This window comes from Bufo bufo, chromosome 6 (genome assembly GCF_905171765.1).
Source record: "Bufo bufo chromosome 6, aBufBuf1.1, whole genome shotgun sequence".
Lineage (NCBI taxonomy): Eukaryota > Metazoa > Chordata > Amphibia > Anura > Bufonidae > Bufo > Bufo bufo.
The window spans coordinates 387,334,984-387,351,260 of record NC_053394.1 but is presented as its reverse complement, the minus strand read 5'-3'; positions in this window follow the sequence as shown (position 1 = coordinate 387,351,260).

Sequence of the window (16,277 nt, the reverse complement as noted above, 5' to 3'; positions counted from 1 at the left end):
TATATGTACCCATACTAGAATCTGTCAAAGAAAGCGGTACTCACATATAACAGTCATTCCATCTGTAATCCATACAGTCAAAAGACTGAAAGTATTCCAGTGAGGGAATTTTTTTTTTATTTAAAAAAGGCCAAGTTAGTTTATCTGGCGTTCAATATACTAGATACAGTTAGGCCTGCGTTTCATACATCTGGAATTAGCAAACTAATGTGCTGGGGTTGGGAAAACATATATGTACCCATACTAGAATCTGTCAAAGAAAGCGGTACTCACATATAACAGTCATTCCATCTGTAATCCATACAGTCAAAAGACTGAAAGTATTCCAGTGAGGGAATTTTTTTTTTATTTAAAAAAGGCCAAGTTAGTTTATCTGGCGTTCAATATACTAGATATTGTTAGGCCTGCGTTTCATACATCTGGAATTAGCAAACTAATGTGCTGGGGTTGGGAAAACATATATGTACCCATACTAGAATCTGTCAAAGAAAGCGGTACTCACATATAACAGTCATTCCATCTGTAATCCATACAGTCAAAAGACTGAAAGTATTCCAGTGAGGGGATTTTTTTTATTTAAAAAAGGCCAAGTTAGTTTATCTGGCGTTTAATATACTAGATACAGTTAGGCCTGCGTTTCATACATCTGGAATTAGCAAACTAATGTGCTGGGGTTGGGAAAACATATATGTACCCATACTAGAATCTGTCAAAGAAAGCGGTACTCACATATAACAGTCATTCCATCTGTAATCCATACAGTCAAAAGACTGAAAGTATTCCAGTGAGGGGATTTTTTTTATTTAAAAAAGGCCAAGTTAGTTTATCTGGCGTTCAATATACTAGATACAGTTAGGCCTGCGTTTCATACATCTGGAATTAGCAAACTAATGTGCTGGGGTTGGGAAAACATATATGTACCCATACTAGAATCTGTCAAAGAAAGCGGTACTCACATATAACAGTCATTCCATCTGTAATCCATACAGTCAAAAGACTGAAAGTATTCCAGTGAGGGGATTTTTTTTATTTAAAAAAGGCCAAGTTAGTTTATCTGGCGTTCAATATACTAGATACAGTTAGGCCTGCGTTTCATACATCTGGAATTAGCAAACTAATGTGCTGGGGTTGGGAAAACATATATGTACCCATACTAGAATCTGTCAAAGAAAGCGGTACTCACATATAACAGTCATTCCATCTGTAATCCATACAGTCAAAAGACTGAAAGTATTCCAGTGAGGGAATTTTTTTTATTTAAAAAAGGCCAAGTTAGTTTATCTGGCGTTCAATATACTAGATACAGTTAGGCCTGCTTTTTATACATCTGGAATTAGCAAACTAATGTGCTGGGGTTGGGAAAACATATGTGTACCCATACTAGAATCTGTCAAAGAAAGCGGTACTCACATATAACAGTCATTCCATCTGTAATCCATACAGTCAAAAGACTGAAAGTATTCCAGTGAGGGAATTTTTTTTTTATTTAAAAAAGGCCAAGTTAGTTTATCTGGCGTTCAATATACTAGATACAGTTAGGCCTGCGTTTCATACATCTGGAATTAGCAAACTAATGTGCTGGGGTTGGGAAAACATATATGTACCCATACTAGAATCTGTCAAAGAAAGCGGTACTCACATATAACAGTCATTCCATCTGTAATCCATACAGTCAAAAAACTGAAAGTATTCCAGTGAGGGGATTTTGCTTATAAAAAATAATATATTTCATTGTGGTGCGAGTTGAATCGCAACAATGAAGAAAAATACTATTAAGGGACGAGGACGCGGTCGTGGTGGTGTCCGTGGAGCCTCTGTTGCTGGTAGAGGACGTGGCCGTTCGGCCCCAGGCGCACACAGTAGGGAACGAACTCCCTCAACTAGCCGGCAGAATGTACCGCAATATCTCGTGGGGCCCAATGCCGCTCTTAGGATGGTAAGGCCTGAGCAGGTACAGGCATTAATCGATTGGGTGGCCGACAGTGCTTCCAGCACGTTCACCACATGGTCTTCCACCCAGTCTTCTGCGGAAAGCGCACAGGTGGCACCTGAAAACCAAGCCCATCAGTCTGTCACATCACCCCCAAGCATATCAGGGAAACGGTCTGAGCCACAAGTTATGCAGCAGTCTCTTCTTCTGTTTGAAGACTCTGCTTCCAGGGTTTCCCAGGGGCGTCCACCTAGCCCTTCCCCAGTGGAGGAAGACATACCATGCACTGACGCACAACCACTTATGTCTCCAGATGAAGAGGACATGGGAATACCACCACAGCAGAGTCACCGACTCTCTGATGATGACGAAACACAGGTGCCCACTGCCGCGTCTTTTTGCAGTGTGCAGACTGAACAGGAGGAGGTCAGGGAGGGAGACTGGGTGGAAGACGATGCAGAGGACGATGATGTCTTAGACCCCACATGGACTGAAGGTCGTGGCGATGACTTTCACAGTTCAGAGGAAGAGGTAGTGGTGAGACCGAGACAACAGCGAAGCCAAAGAGGGAGCAGGGGGCCAAAGCAGACGAGCCGCCGCCCTCAGAGTTCGCCTGCTACTGGACATCGCCAACAGGGACCCAGCCCCACAAAGGCAGCTTCAAAGAGTTCCCTGGCATGGCACTTCTTTAAACAATGTCCTACCGACAAGACCCGAGTGACTTGCACGCTCTGCCATCAGAGCCTGAGGCGAGGCATTAACGTTCTGAACCTCAGCACAACCTGCATGACCAGGCATCTACATGCAAAGCATGAACTGCAGTGGGGTACACACCTTAAAAACCAGGCACTCGCTGAGGCTCCCCCTGCTCCCTCTACCGCTGCTGCCTCGGCTTCCGCCTCGAGAGGAATGTTGCCACCTGCCGAGCAGCAAACAGAGGATGTGCCACCGACACCACCACCACCGCCACCGTCAACTAGCGTCTCCACTATATCACACAGCAGCGTTCAGCTCTCAATATCTCAAACCTTAGAGAGGAAGCGCAAATTCCCCCCGAGTCACCCTCGAGCCCTTGGCCTGAACGCCAGCATTTCTAAACTGCTGGCCTTTGAAATGCTGTCATTCCGGCTGGTGGACACAGACAGCTTCAAACAGCTGATGGCCATGGCTGTCCCGCAGTATGTGGTTCCCAGCCGCCACTACTTCTCCAAGACAGCCGTGCCTTCCCTGCACATGCAAGTGTCCGATAAAATCAAGTGTGCACTGCGCAACGCCATTTGTGGCAAGGTCCACCTAACCACAGATACGTGGACCAGTAAGCACGGCCAGGGACGCTATATCTCACTAACTGCACACTGGATGAATGTAGTGGCGGCTGGGCCCCCGGCGGACAGTTCCTTGGTGCACGTCCTTCCGCCCCCTAGGATCGCAGGGCATCATTCTCTGCCTCCTGTAGCCTCCTCCTCCTACTCGGCTTCCTCCTCCACTGCTTCCACCAGCTCATCCGGTCAGCCACACACCTTCACCACCAACTTCAGCACAGCCCGGGGTAAACGTCAGCAGGCCATTCTGAAACTCATATGTTTGGGGGACAGGCCCCACAGCGCAAAGGAGTTGTGGCGGGGTATTGAACAACAGACCGACGAGTGGTTTCTGCCGGTGGGCCTCAAGCCAGGCCTGGTGGTATGCGATAATGGGCGAAATCTCGTGGCAGCTCTGGGACTAGCCGGTTTGACGCACATCCCTTGCCTGGTGCATGTGCTGAACTTGGTGGTGCAGAGGTTCATTCACCACTACCCCAACATGTCAGAGCTGCTGCATAAAGTGCGGGCCGTCTGTGCGCGCTTCCGCCGTTCACATCCTGCCGCTGCTCGCCTGTCTGCGCTACAGCGGAACTTCGGCCTTCCCGCTCACCGCCTCATATGCGACGTGCCCACCCGGTGGAACTCCACCTTGCACATGCTGGAGAGACTGTGCGAGCAGCAGCAGGCCATAGTGGAGTTTCAGCTGCAGCACGCTCGCGTCAGTCGTACTGCCGAACAGCACCACTTCACCACCAATGATTGGGCCTCCATGCGAGACCTGTGTGCCCTGCTGCGCTGTTTCGAGTACTCCACCAACATGGCCAGTGGCGATGACACTGTTATCAGCGTTACAATACCACTTCTATGTCTCCTTGAGAAAACACTTAGGGCAATGATGTTAGAGGAGGTGGCCCAGGTGGAGGAGGAGGAGGAGGATGAGGGCTCGTTTCTAACACTTTCGGGCCAGTCTGTTCGAAGTGGCTCAGAGGGAGGTTTGTTTAAGCAGCAGAGGACAGGTTCACAAGTCGCCAGCCAAGGCACTGTACTGGAGGACGAGGAGGATGAGGAGGAGGAGGTGGAGGGGGACGAGGATGACGCAAGTTCACAGCGGGGTGGCAGCCCAGGCCCATCACTGGTGCGTGGCTGGGGGGATACGGTGGACGATGACGATACGCCTCCCACAGAGGACAGCTTGTCCTTACCCATGGGTAGCCTGGCCCACATGAGCGAATATATGCTCCAATGCCTGCGCAACGACAGCAGAGTTGCCCACGTTTTAACGTGTGCAGACTACTGGGTGGCCACCCTGCTGGATCCCCGGTATAAAGACAATGTGCCCACTTTAATTCCTGAACTGGAGCGCGACCGTAAGATGCGCGAGTACAAGCGCACGCTGATAGAGGCGCTCTTGAGAGCATTCCCACATGTCACAGGGGAACAGGTGGAAGGTGAAGGCAGAGGAGTGGCAAGAGGTCGCCAACGCAGCTGTGTCACGGCCAGCTCATCTGAGGGCAGGGTTAGCATGGCAGAAATGTGGAAAAGTTTTGTCTCCACGCCACAGCTATCTGCACCGACACCTGATACGGAACGTGTTAGCAGGAGGCAGCATTTCACTAACATGGTTGAACAGTATGTCTGCACACCCCTCCACATCCTGACGGATGGTTCGGCCCCATTCAACTACTGGGTTTCGAAATTGTCCACGTGGCCAGAGTTAGCATTTTATGCCTTGAAGGTGCTTTCCTGCCCGGCGGCCAGCGTTTTATCTGAACGCGTATTCAGCACGGCAGGGGGCGTCATTACTGACAAGCGCAGCCGCCTGTCCACAGCCAACGTGGACAAGCTGACCTTCATAAAGATGAACCAGGCATGGATCCCACAGGACCTGTCCCTCCCTTGTGCAGAGTAGTCCTTATTAACTGCCTAAAACATGTCTTGTTGTGCTACGGGCCACTTCTTTATTTGATACAAATTTTATGAAACCCACAGTTGAATGAAACTCTTCTCTGTCTGGGCGCCAGGGCCTAACCAGATGAAAGTGGCCGGTTAAACTAACGGGTGACATGAAGCCATAACCTCTGCCATGCTACCTCTGTCTTCTGTCTGGGTGCTGAGGCCTAAGTCAAATAAAGCGGTCTTCTGCTGTGCTGGGGGATATGAAGCTAATCTCTGACCTCTCTCCTCTGTCTGGGTCCAAAGGCCTAAATCACTGAAAGAGGCCTTCTCCTGTGGTGTGTGATATGATGCCAGAATATGTGCTGTGGGGCCTCTCTCCTCTTCCTGGGTGCAGGGGTCAAATAAACTAAATTGTGGCCTACTCCTGTGGTGGTTGATATGATGCCTGATTCTCTGATGTGGAACCTCTCTCCTCTGTTTGGGTGAAGGGGTCAAAGTAACTAAATGGTGGCTTCTCCTGTGGTGGCTGATATGATGCCAGAATATGTGCTGTGGTGCCTCTCTCCTCTTCCTGGGTGCAGGGGTCAAAGTAACTAAATGGTGGCTTCTCCTGTGGTGGCTGATATGATGCCAGAATATGTGCTGTGGGGCCTCTCTCCTCTTCCTGGGTGCAGGGGTCAAAGTAACTCAATGGTGGTTTCTCCTGTGGTGGCTGATATGATGCCAGAATATGTGCTGTGGTGCCTCTCTCCTCTGTCTGGGTCCAAAGGCCTAAATCACTGAAAGAGGCCTTCTCCTGTGGTGTGTGATATGATGCCTGAATATGTGCTGTGGTGCCTCTCTACTCTTCCTGGGTGCGGGGGTCAAAGTAACTCAATGGTGGCTTCTCCTGTGGTGGCTGATATGATGCCAGAATATGTGCTGTGGTGCCTCTCTCCTCTTCCTGGGTGCGGGGGTCAAAGTAACTCAATGGTGGCTTCTCCTGTGGTGGCTGATATGATGCCAGAATATGTGCTGTGGGGCCTCTCTCCTCTTCCTGGGTGCAGGGGTCAAAGTAACTCAATGGTGGCTTCTCCTGTGGTGGTTAGTATGATGCCAGAATATGTGCTGTGGGGCCTCTCTCCTCTTCCTGGGTGCAGGGGTCAAAGTAACTCAATGGTGGCTTCTCCTGTGGTGGCTGATATGATGCCAGAATATGTGCTGTGGTGCCTCTCTCCTCTTCCTGGGTGCGGGGGTCAAAGTAACTCAATGGTGGCTTCTCCTGTGGTGGCTGATATGATGCCAGAATATGTGCTGTGGGGCCTCTCTCCTCTTCCTGGGTGCAGGGGTCAAAGTAACTCAATGGTGGCTTCTCCTGTGGTGGTTAGTATGATGCCAGAATATGTGCTGTGGGGCCTCTCTCCTCTTCCTGGGTGCAGGGGTCAAAGTAACTCAATGGTGGCTTCTCCTGTGGTGGCTGATATGATGCCAGAATATGTGCTGTGGTGCCTCTCTCCTCTTCCTGGGTGCGGGGGTCAAAGTAACTCAATGGTGGCTTCTCCTGTGGTGGCTGATATGATGCCAGAATATGTGCTGTGGGGCCTCTCTCCTCTTCCTGGGTGCAGGGGTCAAAGTAACTCAATGGTGGCTTCTCCTGTGCTGATTGATATAAAGCTGATGGTTGTGCCATCTGACATGGTTGCCAGGGTCTGATTCAATGGGGGCCTACTCCTGTGGTGGGTGATCTAAATGCCTGATTCTCTGCTGTGAAACCTCTCTCCTCCGTCTGGGTGTAGGGGTCAAAGTCTTTCAAAGTCGCCTTCTCCTGTGCTGATTGATATGAAGCTGATGGTTGTGCCATCTGACATGGTTGCCGGGGTCCCATTAAATTGTGGCCTACTCCTGTGGTGGTTGATATGATGCCTGATTCTCTGATGTGGAACCTCTCTCCTCTGTTTGGGTGAAGGGGTCAAAGTAACTAAATGGTGGCTTCTCCTGTGGTGGCTGATATGATGCCAGAATATGTGCTGTGGGGCCTCTCTCCTCTTCCTGGGTGCAGGGGTCAAAGTAACTCAATGGTGGCTTCTCCTGTGGTGGCTGATATGATGCCAGAATATGTGCTGTGGTGCCTCTCTCCTCTTCCTGGGTGCGGGGGTCAAAGTAACTCAATGGTGGCTTCTCCTGTGGTGGCTGATATGATGCCAGAATATGTGCTGTGGTGCCTCTCTCCTCTTCCTGGGTGCGGGGGTCAAAGTAACTCAATGGTGGCTTCTCCTGTGGTGGCTGATATGATGCCAGAATATGTGCTGTGGTGCCTCTCTCCTCTTCCTGGGTGCAGGGGTCAAAGTAACTAAATGGTGGCTTCTCCTGTGGTGGTTGATATGATGCCTGATTCTCTGCTGTGAAACCTCTCTCCTCCATCTGGGTGTAGGGGTCAAAGTCTTTCAAAGTCGCCTTCTCCTGTGCTGATTGATATAAAGCTGATGGTTGTGCCATCTGACATGGTTGCCAGGGTCTGATTCAATGGGGGCCTACTCCTGTGGTGGGTGATCTAAATGCCTGATTCTCTGCTGTGAAACCTCTCTCCTCCGTCTGGGTGTAGGGGTCAAAGTCTTTCAAAGTCGCCTTCTCCTGTGCTGATTGATATGAAGCTGATGGTTGTGCCATCTGACATGGTTGCCGGGGTCCCATTAAATTGGGGCCTACTCCTGTGGTGGGTGATCTAAATGCCTGATTCTCTGCTTTGAAACCTCTCTCCTCCGTCCGGGTGTAGGGGTCAAAGTCTGTCAAAGTCGCCTTCTCCTGTGCTGATTGATATAAAGCTTATGCTTGTGCCATCTGACATGGTTGCCGGGGTCTGATTCAATGGTGGCCTACTCCTGTGGTGGGTGATCTAAATGCCTGATTCTCTGCTGTGTAACCTCTCTCCTCCGTCTGGGTGTAGGGGTCAAAGTAACTAAATGGTGGCCTACTCCTGTGGTGGGTGATATGATGCCTGGTTCTCTGCTGTGGGACCTCTCTCCTTTGTCTGGGTGCTGTGGTCAAAATAATAGTAAGTGACCTTCTCCATTGGTGGGTGACTTGAAGCCTGATTCTGTGCTATGGGACCTCACTCCAATTAATATTGTTTAATTTTTATTTATTTTATGTTAACTCATCATTTCCCTATCTACATTTGTTTGCAGGGGATTTAACTACATTTTGCTGCCTTTTGCAGCCCTCTAGCCCTTTCCGGGTGTGTTTTACAGCCTTTTTAGTGCCCAAAAGTTCGGGTCCCCATTGACTTCTATGGGGTTCGGGTTCGGGATGAAGTTCGGGTCGAGTTCGGATCCCGAACCCGAACATTTTTCGAAAGTTCGGCCGAACTCGTCGAACCCGAACATCCAGGTGTTCGCTCAACTCTAGTTATAATGAATGAACAAAAAAATCATATGTACCAAAAAAAGTACTAATAAAACTGGCACCTTATCCCCTAGTTTCCAAAATGGGGTCACTTCTTGGGAGTTTCTACTGTAAGGGTGCATCAGGGGGCTTCAAATGGGACATGGCATCTAAAAACCATGTGGATTTCCTTTTTCTTCTGCGCCCTGCCGTGTGCCCATACAGCAGTTTATGACCACATGTGGGGTGTTTCTGTAAATCGCAGAATCTGGGTAATAAATATTGAGTTTTGTTTGGCTGTTAACCATCGATGTGTTAAAGAAAAAATTGGATTAAAATGGAAAATCTGCCAAAAAAGTGAAATTTAAAAATTTGATCTCCATTTTCCTTTAATTCTTGTGGAACGCATAAAGGGTTAACAAAGTTTGTAAAATCGGTTTTGAATACCATGAGGGGTGTAGTTTCTACAATGGGGTCATTTATGGGGGTATCCACTATGTAGGCCCCACAAAGTGACTTCAGACCTGAACTGGTCCTTAAAAAGTGGGTTTTGGCAATTTTCAAAAAAATTTGAAGAATTGCTTCTAAACTTCTAAGCCTTCTAACGTCCTAAAAAAATAAAATGACATTTCCAAAATGATGCCAACATAAAGTAGACATATGGGGAATGTTAAGTAATAAATATTTTATGAGGTATCACTTTCTGTTTTAAAAGCAGAGAAATTGAAATTTAGAAAATTGCGAATTTTTCTAATTTTTGGGTAAATTTGGGATTTTTTCATAAATAAAGGTGAAATATTTTGACTCAAATTTATGACTATCATGAAGTACAATGTGTCACGAGAAAACAATCTCTGAATGACTTGGATAAATAAAGGCGTTCCAAAGTTATTACCACATAAAGTGAGATATGTCAGTTTTGCAAAATTAGGCCTGGTCAGGAAGGGGGCAAATGGCCCAGATGGCAAGTGGTTATAGACCATACCGAATGGTCTCTAAATCAGGACGTGTTTCAGGTTCTGGTAGAAAGATGGGGCACTCCACAAGTGGACCTGTTCGCCTCCAAGAAAAACACAAGGGTACCAACATTCTGTTCATTGAACCCACGGGACAATCCTTGGGCGCTGGACGCGCTCACGATACATTGGGACTGGGACCTCTGTTATGCGTTTCCACCCCTGCCTCTACTTCCCAGGATAATTCAGAAACTCAACCTAGAGGACACGACTCTAATACTAATAGCTCCTTATTGGCCCAAAAGAAGTTGGTTACCTTCTTTAAAAAACCTGTCAATAGAGGACCCATGGCCTCTTCCTTCCAGGAGGGACCTGCTTCATCAGGGGCCAATCCTACACCCAAACCCGAGCTTCCTTAAGTTATCAGCTTGGATCCTGAGGTCCAGAGGTTGAAGTCACAAGGACTTTCTGACCAAGTAATATCTACCCTGAAAGCGAGTAGGAAGAAGGTTACCTTCTCGATCTATCTAAAGATTTGGAAGAGATTCTGTTCCTGGATTGGTAACCCTGCCCCAAACTTAGAGCCACCCAATTTTCAGAAAATCTTGGACTTCCTCCAGCAGGGACTCGAATTAGGTTTTAGACCTTCCACCTTGTTTTTTTGATCAAGATCTTGCCAATCATCGCTGGATCAGAAGATTTATGAAAGCAGCTTCTCGGCTACACCCCTCTCTAAAATCTCGGATCCCCAACTGGGACCTCAATACGGTGCTCACAGGCCTGACACTTGCCCTGTTTGAGCCCCTGTCAAGCTGTTCCACCAAACATCTATCTCTAAAGACCGCGTTCTTGGTGGCCATCACGTCCGCAAGAAGGCTAGGTGAGATTCAAGCTCTATCGATACAAGAACCCTATCTCCGTATCACCGATGATAGAATTATTCTTGAGTTAGATCTCGGTTTTTTGCCTAAAGTAGTATCTGATTTCCACCGTAACCAGGAGATAGTATTGCCTTCCTTTTGTGGTAATCCCTCTAATGATAGACAATCTAGCTTCCACTCACTAGATGTAAGACGCTCAGTCTTACGGTATCTTGAAGTTTCAAAAGTATTCCTTAGATCCAACAACCTGTTTGTCTTATTCTCAGGTAAGAATAAGGGTCCATAAATAAAGATTCCATTTCTATCTCTTATGAGACCCAAGGCCTTCCTTGCCCTTTAAATCTAAGAGCTCATTCTACCCGAGCTATGTCCTCCTCCCAGGCCGAGCGGGCCAGAGCTTCTCTTGAGGATATCTGTAAAGCTGCTACTTGGTCCAACATTCACACCTTTACAAAACACTATAGGCTAGACCTATCTAGTTCAGACTTGTCTTTTGGACGTAAGGTCCTTCAGGCGGTCCCCCCCCCCCCAAGCTATAATTTTTTATATCTCCTAGTAGTCGTCGTGGTCATGAGGTGGAAAGCCGGAATTAGACTTACCGGTAATTCAGTTTCCACGAGATCACCACGACGGCACATATATTCCCTACCCTTAGATTTAGTTCTTAGTTGGGAGGTTATGAATTAATACCCTCTCGATTTATCTTATTTGTGTTCTCACCACCTATTTTCTGTCTCTGTAATTTTGGACACACTGGTGTTGGTGGTGGGAGGGGGGGATTTAAACCCTCTCTCTGTTCCTGCCCCTACAGAGGTCAGGGGTCAATCTCCTAGTAGCCGTCGTGGTGATCTCGTGGAAATTGAATTACCGGTAAGTCTAATTCCGGCTTTCGTCCATTACCTGTAAGACTGTATGTTTGATTCTTACATTGCCCTCTGTTCTTTCTTTTTCATGTAACCCTCATCCCAGGTAATGTCCACTAAGAGTTCGCTAGTCATATAAGCCTAGTTTATGTGTAGCTCAGTCCAGTTTATGGTGACAAAGAACTCTAGGGCCCTCCCAGCACTGGTAGTGTGAAGAAAAAGTCTGGGTACTTTGTGTGTATGGATCTTGTTTCCATCTGTGGGCTGTTTGTATTGTGTTTGTTTTTGTTGGTTTGCTGGTTGTATTAGTGTACTGAACGTATGTTCAAGAGAAGTAGTGTGCAGCAAGCATTTGGTTTGCGTCCGCGCTGAGGCCGATGGTTTTTGCGGTATTCAGGAGAACTACAGGTTTATGGCCCTGTACAGGACACCGGGGGTGGGTCCTGGACGGGTGCTATACGGCACCACTGTTTGGACTATGGTCCATTTAAATAGAGGTAGAAGGTTCAGGGGGTCACCCAAAAAGTGGGTGAAAAGTTCCAGGCAGGCGCTAATTCAGAGAGGACTGGCTCGCAGTCTTCTCTATCTTAGTAAAGAGAGGATTTGCACCAACAAGAAATGCTACTGACTAAACAGGGGAGTCATACATGCAGGTATTAAAAGCTGAGACTTCCGCCAATATGTTCCAGTAAGGAAGATATCAGAGCCCATCACTGCACCACGTCACGGTCACTCAGCATGGCAGAGGGTCCTAGCCGCTGCTCTAACTATGGTGTGAACACAGTCTGGGGGTGTTGTAATTCAGCACACAGCCAAGCCTCCACACAAAGGCCCAGCATGAATACTGTGGCAGTGCAATGTGAATGAGGCCAGGCCGTGAGCCACACCTATACCAGACCATGTGATGGAGGTTACCAGGTGCAACAGAGTGTCCAAACACACCCAAATCTAACAAGACAAAAACACAGAAATGAAGTGGCAATTCTGGAGGAGCTGCTCAGCCCCTGACACTGTGGCGTGTCTATTTAATGGAGGAGCAGCCCCACCGCATGTGGACCGCAATAATCGACTAACCCCAGCAAAATATGCATACAATGGAGGACGTCGACGCGGTCCACATGCACCACAAGAGCAAACTACACAGAATGTAGTAAATAAACATAGGAAACAAAGAGAGGATTTGCACCAACAAGAAATGCTACTGACTAAACAGGGGAGTCATACATGCAGGTATTAAAAGCTGAGACTTCCGCCAATATGTTCCAGTAAGGAAGATATCAGAGCCCATCACTGCACCACGTCACGGTCACTCAGCATGGCAGAGGGTCCTAGCCGCTGCTCTAACTATGGTGTGAGCACAGTCTGGGGGTGTTGTAATTCAGCACACAGCCAAGCCTCCACACAAAGGCCCAGCATGAATACTGTGGCAGTGCAATGTGAATGAGGCCAGGCCGTGAGCCACACCTATACCAGACCATGTGATGGAGGTTACCAGGTGCAACAGAGTGTCCAAACACACCCAAATCTAACAAGACAAAAACACAGAAATGAAGTGGCAATTCTGGAGGAGCTGCTCAGCCCCTGACACTGTGGCGTGTCTATTTAATGGAGGAGCAGCCCCACCGCATGTGGACCGCAATAATCGACTAACCCCAGCAAAATATGCATACAATGGAGGACGTCGACGCGGTCCACATGCACCACAAGAGCAAACTACACAGAATGTAGTAAATAAACATAGGAAACAAAGAGAGGATTTGCACCAACAAGAAATGCTACTGACTAAACAGGGGAGTCATACATGCAGGTATTAAAAGCTGAGACTTCCGCCAATATGTTCCAGTAAGGAAGATATCAGAGCCCATCACTGCACCACGTCACGGTCACTCAGCATGGCAGAGGGTCCTAGCCGCTGCTCTAACTATGGTGTGAGCACAGTCTGGGGGTGTTGTAATTCAGCACACAGCCAAGCCTCCACACAAAGGCCCAGCATGAATACTGTGGCAGTGCAATGTGAATGAGGCCAGGCCGTGAGCCACACCTATACCAGACCATGTGATGGAGGTTACCAGGTGCAACAGAGTGTCCAAACACACCCAAATCTAACAAGACAAAAACACAGAAATGAAGTGGCAATTCTGGAGGAGCTGCTCAGCCCCTGACACTGTGGCGTGTCTATTTAATGGAGGAGCAGCCCCACCGCATGTGGACCGCAATAATCGACTAACCCCAGCAAAATATGCATACAATGGAGGACGTCGACGCGGTCCACATGCACCACAAGAGCAAACTACACAGAATGTAGTAAATAAACATAGGAAACAAAGAGAGGATTTGCACCAACAAGAAATGCTACTGACTAAACAGGGGAGTCATACATGCAGGTATTAAAAGCTGAGACTTCCGCCAATATGTTCCAGTAAGGAAGATATCAGAGCCCATCACTGCACCACGTCACGGTCACTCAGCATGGCAGAGGGTCCTAGCCGCTGCTCTAACTATGGTGTGAACACAGTCTGGGGGTGTTGTAATTCAGCACACAGCCAAGCCTCCACACAAAGGCCCAGCATGAATACTGTGGCAGTGCAATGTGAATGAGGCCAGGCCGTGAGCCACACCTATACCAGACCATGTGATGGAGGTTACCAGGTGCAACAGAGTGTCCAAACACACCCAAATCTAACAAGACAAAAACACAGAAATGAAGTGGCAATTCTGGAGGAGCTGCTCAGCCCCTGACACTGTGGCGTGTCTATTTAATGGAGGAGCAGCCCCACCGCATGTGGACCGCAATAATCGACTAACCCCAGCAAAATATGCATACAATGGAGGACGTCGACGCGGTCCACATGCACCACAAGAGCAAACTACACAGAATGTAGTAAATAAACATAGGAAACAAAGAGAGGATTTGCACCAACAAGAAATGCTACTGACTAAACAGGGGAGTCATACATGCAGGTATTAAAAGCTGAGACTTCCGCCAATATGTTCCAGTAAGGAAGATATCAGAGCCCATCACTGCACCACGTCACGGTCACTCAGCATGGCAGAGGGTCCTAGCAGCTCCTCCAGAATTGCCACTTCATTTCTGTGTTTTTGTCTTGTTAGATTTGGGTGTGTTTGGACACTCTGTTGCACCTGGTAACCTCCATCACATGGTCTGGTATAGGTGTGGCTCACGGCCTGGCCTCATTCACATTGCACTGCCACAGTATTCATGCTGGGCCTTTGTGTGGAGGCTTGGCTGTGTGCTGAATTACAACACCCCCAGACTGTGTTCACACCATAGTTAGAGCAGCGGCTAGGACCCTCTGCCATGCTGAGTGACCGTGACGTGGTGCAGTGATGGGCTCTGATATCTTCCTTACTGGAACATATTGGCGGAAGTCTCAGCTTTTAATACCTGCATGTATGACTCCCCTGTTTAGTCAGTAGCATTTCTTGTTGGTGCAAATCCTCTCTTTGTTTCCTATGTTTATTTACTACATTCTGTGTAGTTTGCTCTTGTGGTGCATGTGGACCGCGTCGACGTCCTCCATTGTATGCATATTTTGCTGGGGTTAGTCGATTATTGCGGTCCACATGCGGTGGGGCTGCTCCTCCATTAAATAGACACGCCACAGTGTCAGGGGCTGAGCAGCTCCTCCAGAATTGCCACTTCATTTCTGTGTTTTTGTCTTGTTAGATTTGGGTGTGTTTGGACACTCTGTTGCACCTGGTAACCTCCATCACATGGTCTGGTATAGGTGTGGCTCACGGCCTGGCCTCATTCACATTGCACTGCCACAGTATTCATGCTGGGCCTTTGTGTGGAGGCTTGGCTGTGTGCTGAATTACAACACCCCCAGACTGTGCTCACACCATAGTTAGAGCAGCGGCTAGGACCCTCTGCCATGCTGAGTGACCGTGACGTGGTGCAGTGATGGGCTCTGATATCTTCCTTACTGGAACATATTGGCGGAAGTCTCAGCTTTTAATACCTGCATGTATGACTCCCCTGTTTAGTCAGTAGCATTTCTTGTTGGTGCAAATCCTCTCTTTGTTTCCTATGTTTATTTACTACATTCTGTGTAGTTTGCTCTTGTGGTGCATGTGGACCGCGTCGACGTCCTCCATTGTATGCATATTTTGCTGGGGTTAGTCGATTATTGCGGTCCACATGCGGTGGGGCTGCTCCTCCATTAAATAGACACGCCACAGTGTCAGGGGCTGAGCAGCTCCTCCAGAATTGCCACTTCATTTCTGTGTTTTTGTCTTGTTCTATCTTAGTAAAGTAGTTTGGGGCCTGGAATTTTGGAGGCTCCAAAGTGTTATTTGGGTGGGATGAAGCCTCCACTCCTAAACCCTGGAAGCCAGCGCACAAGGGGTTAAGATCTCACAGACAACCACCCATTAAAGCAGGAAGTGATGCTGGAGGGAGTGAGTGAGTTGGGAGAGTGCACCTGTGAGGACAAGATGGAAGTCTGCTAGCTGCTCAGAGAGGACTTTTGAGTAGTTTGGAAGTGAAGCTGTGTCTGCAGGGAAGGTCTGGAGGACTTCTACTAAAAACGTATGTGCCTTTCTTTTGGTTGTTTTTCTGAAGAAAGACTTTTTCCTAATTTATGCTGGAAACAAGCAGGACTTTTGTTGTGACGTTTTGGATGCTGAAGAAAAGCTTTATTTTTGTTTTGTTTGGTCACCAATAAAGACCCTTTGCTTTACTGACACGGTTTTACGCACTTGTCTCGCGGAGCTTAAAGACCCCCAAAGTTTACAACTGGTGGAGGATGCGGGCAAAGTGCATTTGCAGGCGCAAAAAAAACGTTTAAAACTGACATTTAAAGAGACAGTATACTTATGGCATGTCTTGGGTGAAGTCAGCCCAGGCGTTACAAACAGCAGACAAAGGCATGGAGGAGGTCGTTAAGGCTTTGGCACAAGCCACTGTGGCCCAGCAGCAAGCGTCAGCAGAGTCAAACCGTCGCCATGAGGAAGCGATGGCTCAGCAGCAGCAGGCCCTGGCACAGGCTATAGCTGCGCAGCAGGAAAATACACGGCTGCTATCCGCCCAGTTTACGGCCCAGCAGGAGTCCACTCAAGCACAG